Here is a 7,254-nt window from a genome sequence, read left to right as displayed (position 1 = left end):
TACATGTAGATAAAAAAAATTTTGTTGAACTCATATAGACAACAAATTGCTAGTGCAAAAATATAATGAATCTGAAACAAAGTGCTAGTGCCAAGTATAATAAAAATTATGACAATTTATTGAAAAACAGTGCACATAAAAATATATAAATAAATATGACCATAAAAACAACGACTGGCAGTAAATAGATAAAAACAAAGTAGAGGAAAGTTGATATTTTTAAGCAGCTTATCTGATTGAAGGAGAGAGGTAGTTCTCCACAGTGCATGAGGCAGCCAACACACCCAACACGTTTCGTCACTATGACTTCATCAAGGGGATATTGCTTCAGTGTGGAGGTCCTGTATTTATACCACACTGAGTTCAAATGAGAGTCAGGTGTTCACCCTACTTCCTTTGTCTTAGGGAGACCTCAAAACCAAGCGATTTCATAATTCAGCAAGCCATCATTTAAAATAGTTTGTGTTACAGGGTTTCCCATAAAGAAATGTTAGTTATAAATAGTCAAACGGCGATCTTTTAAGTTCAACTTCCGCCCTTTGTGAACTGGCTTCTGCCCTTAATTGGAGCGTCACATCCGTTCCCGGCAGCTGTGTTAAACCATAGCGCGCGATCAAGCACTTCCGTTTTCTTCCTCGTGTTCCGAGCTGGACACGTCACTTCCGCCCGCCGCGTGTTGACGTGTTCGGAGGTGAGCCGCGTCACTTCCGCCAACCCTTCTGTCGTTTCGCTCCAGGACGTGGCACATCACTTCCGCCCTTACTTAATAGATGTGTTGAGCTCTTCTGCCCCATTGTTTTCTCCGGACTTAATGCTTCCGCCCTTCTTGTCTATAGAATTAGTATGTTTTTTACCCAAGTATGAATAATGAGTAGGTGGTGTCTTCCATATTATCTGAAACTAAAATAATAAAGGATAAGCATTCCATTTAAGGAGGGTAATCTGTTTTGATGCTGGATATATAGGTTAGATCATTAAATGATTAGTCTAAGTATAACATTCTCTTTAGGCATAGATATTTATTAGAATAATAATATAGTGATAGTTTGATCTAAAAACACTATGAATATGTACTGAATTGTTTTATGTATATAATTATATTGGATATTGTTTAGATATTTATTCCAAAAAGGAATTTCTTTAAAAGTTCAACCAAGAGGAGCAGAAATTCAGGGATATAATAAGTTGTGAAATGTTCTTAAAGTCTCTTAACAAAAACTGGAATATCCTTCTGATGGATCCTTTACTCCAAAAGATCCTACCGACAAAACCACAGATTATATATAGAAAATCAAGGAACTTAAAAGATTTACTGGCACCGAGTATGCTGAGGGAAACGACCTCTTTTCATCCAGTTAGATAGTTACAATCAGTTTTAAGATGTACTTGAAGTATGGGGATCATTCTTTTACTCTTTTTCTTGAAGGGGAGGTTCCAAAGACTCTGAGGATTTCTTGGATAATCATATTAGTCAAACCCAAGATCCACCTCTTTCCATTCAATTGGGTAGTTAGAATTGTAAAGTTCTGATATCATTATTCACTCCTCAGCCTTAAGGCTTACAATTATGAATATGCTATAATTCCCTTTTTAGGCATTATCATTCTCTAGCCTGGTTATATTCCAAACCGCCGGCTAAATTTGCAGCACCAGGTATTCTCAAGGGGTTACCTTCCTTGGTACTAACCTGACCCAATCATGCTTTGCTTCCAAGATCGGACGAGATTGGGCTCACACATGATGGTATGGCAGCAAATACATATTTCGATGGTCCATAATGCCAGATATTCTACCAAACCTGGACTTCCCTCAGAAGATGAACCTTCAGGGTACTACTCAGGCCCATCCATAACCTGGGGGTATATTGGTAGATAGGAATGGAGCATATCACAAGAAAGGAGCAATTTCGTAGTATTCATTGAAGCCTTTAGGTGCCAGTGTGTCCAGTTCAAACAGCCAGAACATCTCTCTTCTTGATAGCAGATTGCCCAAATCCCCACCTCTTTCTCCCAGAGTAACGTGTTCTATTGCCTTGAAGGTGATATCTTCGGGATCCGAATTATGTTTTATTGAGAAGTGTTTGGAGACTGCATGTCCTTCAACTCTGTTTCTAATGTTCCTAATGTGCTCCTGAATTCTGATTTTGAGTGGTCTTTTGGTTTTTCCTATGTACTTGAGTCCACATGTGCACTCTAACAGGTATATCACTGATGTGGAGTTACAGTTCATAAAATTCTTTATAGTGTATTCCTTAGAATCGTCCGAATTCGTGAATGTTTTTCTCTTGGGGTGAAGAAATTTGCAAATATTGCAATGTTCGCATTTATAGCTTCCATTGCACTTCAAAGTGTTCATAGTTGGTCTTTCATTTCCTTTATCCCTCAGCATACTCGGTGCCAGTAAATCTTTTAAGTTCCTTGATTTTCTATATATAATCTGTGGTTTTGTCGGTAGGATCTTTTGGAGTAAAGGATCCATCAGAAGGATATTCCAGTTTTTGTTAAGAGACTTTAAGAACATTTCACAACTTATTATATCCCTGAATTTCTGCTCCTCTTGGTTGAACTTTTAAAGAAATTCCTTTTTGGAATAAATATCTAAACAATATCCAATATAATTATATACATAAAACAATTCAGTACATATTCATAGTGTTTTTAGATCAAACTATCACTATATTATTATTCTAATAAATATCTATGCCTAAAGAGAATGTTATACTTAGACTAATCATTTAATGATCTAACCTATATATCCAGCATCAAAACAGATTACCCTCCTTAAATGGAATGCTTATCCTTTATTATTTTAGTTTCAGATAATATGGAAGACACCACCTACTCATTATTCATACTTGGGTAAAAAACATACTAATTCTATAGACAAGAAGGGCGGAAGCATTAAGTCCGGAGAAAACAATGGGGCAGAAGAGCTCAACACATCTATTAAGTAAGGGCGGAAGTGATGTGCCACGTCCTGGAGCGAAACGACAGAAGGGTTGGCGGAAGTGACGCGGCTCACCTCCGAACACGTCAACAAGCGGCGGGCGGAAGTGACGTGTCCAGCTCGGAACACGAGGAAGAAAACGGAAGTGCTTGATCGCGCGCTATGGTTTAACACAGCTGCCGGGAACGGATGTGACGCTCCAATTAAGGGCAGAAGCCAGTTCACAAAGGGCGGAAGTTGAACTTAAAAGATCGCCGTTTGACTATTTATAACTAACATTTCTTTATGGGAAACCCTGTAACACAAACTATTTTAAATGATGGCTTGCTGAATTATGAAATCGCTTGGTTTTGAGGTCTCCCTAAGACAAAGGAAGTAGGGTGAACACCTGACTCTCATTTGAACTCAGTGTGGTATAAATACAGGACCTCCACACTGAAGCAATATCCCCTTGATGAAGTCATAGTGACGAAACGTGTTGGGTGTGTTGGCTGCCTCATGCACTGTGGAGAACTACCTCTCTCCTTCAATCAGATAAGCTGCTTAAAAATATCAACTTTCCTCTACTTTGTTTTTATCTATTTACTGCCAGTCGTTGTTTTTATGGTCATATTTATTTATATATTTTTATGTGCACTGTTTTTCAATAAATTGTCATAATTTTTATTATACTTGGCACTAGCACTTTGTTTCAGATTCATTATATTTTTGCACTAGCAATTTGTTGTCTATATGAGTTCAACAAAAAATTTTTTATCTACATGTAATCAGATATATCATATTTTGCACTAAGCACCTTGCTATTTATTGGTTTGTTATATTTATTAATTAGCGTGAAACACGTCCCTCTATATGGTCTGAGGTATAACTACATTTGGAAACCATTAACTTATCTACTGTACATTTTACTGTGTGTGAATTTACACATCTAGCAAACTAGTCGCCTGATTGTCAATTCTCTTGTTTTTCACTTTTTAAAAATACTCACACTAGTATTACACTATTGTCTCAGAGCGGACGCCGAAAAAATAATAGGCTAAGTTGCTATACATTTGAATATTTATTTGTTTCACTCAGTAAGTCACACAGGTAGTGGCGCTGTACCCATCTATTGCTTGATATAACATAGGATGAGTCCGCTTGGAGACTATGCAATTGACAATAGGACTGCCATCGACTGCAGATAGGATGATAACATGATCGTGGGTAATACAGGATACTTGGAGTTTTTTGACAAATCCGAGGGTAATAAAGTTTGCTGCTGCACCAGAATCTAGGAGGGCGGAAACAACACAGGACCTTGTTCCAAGTCCAGGGTTATGGGCAGCACTGACTTAGCATATTTTGAGTATGGAGTCACTACTCCTAACCGAGTGTCCCAGAGGCTGTTTAGGAGCGGAAGTTTCCCGGACGGTGGGAGCAGGAAGCTACAAGATGGCCGGACTCCCCACTATACATGCAAAGGTTTTCTCTGCGTCGTTTCTGCCATTCTTCATTAGTTAGATGAGCCGGTTAACCTGCATAGGTTCATCATCTGTGGATCCAAGGGTTGGATTGACAGGAGGGATAACAGGGCGAACCCTGGACTGATCACTTCTACTTTTCTCTGCCTGTCATTCCCAAAAGTGTAAATCCACCTAGTTGCACAAGGAGATGAGGTCATTGAGTTTAGTGGGATGGTCCCAGATGGCTATGTCATATTTTAGCCAATCCGAAAGGCCGTTTCAGAAGGCTGATGTTAATTCCTCCTCATTCCACTTTAATTCTGATGCTAGCATTTGAAACTGGATAACAAACTGACTGACAGGACGAATCCCTTGTCTGATGCGCATCATTTTGGAGGATGCAGAAGACGTCCTTTCAGGTTTGTCAAAGATTCTCCTGAATGATGCTAGAAAGTGTGAATAATTATTCAGTAGAGGATCTGATCACTCCCATAATGGGGAAACCCAGTCCAATGCCGGTCCGGACAGCAGGGACACAATATAAGCCACTTTGGTCTTAGAAGTAGGGAAGCTGGAGGGTTGAAGGGTAAAGTGTACATCACACTGGTTCAGAAAACCACAACACATCTTGGGGTTGCCATCAAATTTACTGGGCGTAGACTGATCTTCCTGAAGAAGTCTAGCCATTTGGCATCCTGACGAAACGCGTTGAGAAATTTCTGGTGTTGGTGGTCCATATCCTCTTGCTGATTTTCTCATCTAGATAAGCTGATTATCCTGGTCTTAGATGTATGCGTTTCTTTATTTTTATTAAATGTGGTCTTAGATTATATTATATTTTTACCATCAAACCCCTATGAGTGACATGGTGGATGACAGGACAAAGCTTTGAAAATTCCTTTGGTGTGCGTACATGCACTTTATTTTTTGTGTTTGCTGCTTGTGGTACCTATTATTGAAAGTTGCACAAAGCACGGTGCACTTAATTCTTGTGGTGAAGCACCAGTGCACCTTTTTTTCTGGTTGCTGCTTACACTTATGCATTTTTTTGGATGCGTGTGTGTGTGTGTCATAAAGGATTGTGGGATTCAGAGGGAAGGGGCTCCTGATGCTGAATTAGTCAGCCAGGTGATAGCTGGTAATGTTAGCTTAATGTTAGGGAGCCATATGCTGTTTGGGAAATGTGATGATATAATATTTTTATCAGTAAAGGCCATCTGACAAGTACAACTGCTGTCATGCTTATTTCTTTGTAAGAAGAATCTTACAAAGTGTTGGCATTTGTGGCATCCTTCTGCTAGTCGCGATTCTTGTGGCAGAGACCAGATGCTGTTTTGTTGGGTCGGTAAGTGAGGTTAGCCGGCCTGTAAAAATGGGCTCATTTGCAGATGTGGAAATGTTGGCTGGGTGCAAATGAATACAGTTTATGCTGTGTTTTTTGTGAAGAGAATCAAGTGTATACACAGTGTTATTATTTCCAAGTTAACTCAACTGTTTCTGAATTTGTTGCAGCAGAAAAAGTCTTTATCTGGCTGAAAAGCACCAAATGTGTTTTCTCTGTGGCTTGTTAGGTTTGGGTGTGGTACAGATATCTAAGCACAGGCTGGTAAGGAAAGGTGTATATGTGTTGAGCTGGGTTTACACTGCGATGAGGTCTACACAATATGTTGTTTCCATCCGAATCGGAACTACATATCGGCTGCATCGCTCAGTATGTACGGCCAATGTGTGCGCTCCTGCAGTCGAATGCAATGTTGGCTATGCTGTACATCCAATCAGACGATATTGCAAGCAGCCCCGTTGCACGTAATGAAGGATGGAACAAGCCTTAGGCTATATAAACCCAATTAAAGAGACAGTGCTATTACTATTGCTGGTTATTGTAGTGCTACATGAAGAAATGTTTTGACTGTTGAAAACACAATGTGGTACAAGTAAACCAGGGGAGCTTGTTCCTGTGTGTATTGTGAAAAAACAATTAATTTGCAAAACTGATTAAACCGTCTTAAAAGGGAAGATTTTTTTTTTGGTATTGTGCCTCTTTAGAAGGTAATACGCAGTGGCTGCTAGCAGCTAGTTTATATTCGCATCAAAACACTGGCTTGCCAGCGCATGATAAGGGAGGCCCAATTTCACTACTCAGTCAGCACAGACAGCAAGATGGAGAAAATCCTCCGAGCATTAACTAATGTAGCTGCGGCACAACAGGCTCAGTAAGCCCCATTGCTAGCAGTCACTGAGGCCCAGGTGGAGAGCAACAAACAATTACTGGCAGAGCTCAGTCAGCTGTGACTGGATGAATGCAGGCCGGCAATACAGCAGAAGATGACACCATCATGCGATTTTGAGGCATTTCTGTTGTCTTTAGAGGGGACGGCAACCCAGCTTAAATGGCCAATAGAGCAATGGGTGGCACAATTGGCTCCTTATTTGACAGGCGAAGCACAGCGAGCCTACGTGGATATGCCCAAAGCACAGGAGGCGAATTATCAACAGGTTAAGGCTGCAATTCTGGCGCAAGTAGGGATGACAGGGCTGGGGTCCGCAAAGCATTTCTATGACTGACAATATAGGCCGGGGTCCGTACAGCATGCTCAACTAGCTGATCTGGTGAAGTTAACCCAGAGTTAGTTAGAGCCCAAACAAAACCCGCCAGACAGGATCCTGGAAATCCTGGCAATTGACCATTGTGTGCAGAACCTAAAGCAGGTTCCGCACACAATAGGTCAATGGCTACTACATGCTTCTGAAATGACTGCGGATTGCAAAGCAAGACATGTCGCAACCACAAATCAGATCTTGTGTACGAAGTCGCTATAAAGTCACAGACATAGATGTAGCATTGAACAGGGATTTTATTTTG

At 40.3% G+C, this 7,254-nt stretch overlaps 1 pseudogene; it reads right to left on the bottom strand.

The window, feature by feature from the left end:
* Window positions 1–1,638: 1,638 nt before the first annotated feature.
* LOC148540740 (5S ribosomal RNA) lies at window positions 1,639–1,757 on the bottom strand (annotated as a pseudogene).
* Between the last annotated feature and the right edge of the window lie 5,497 nt (window positions 1,758–7,254).

Source organism: Taudactylus pleione, unplaced genomic scaffold, assembly GCF_031769625.1.
Source record: "Taudactylus pleione unplaced genomic scaffold, aTauple2 ptg000017l, whole genome shotgun sequence".
Taxonomy (NCBI): Eukaryota; Metazoa; Chordata; class Amphibia; order Anura; family Myobatrachidae; genus Taudactylus; species Taudactylus pleione.
Note: the sequence above shows the minus strand (reverse complement) of the source record. Positions and strands in the feature narration are given on the sequence as shown.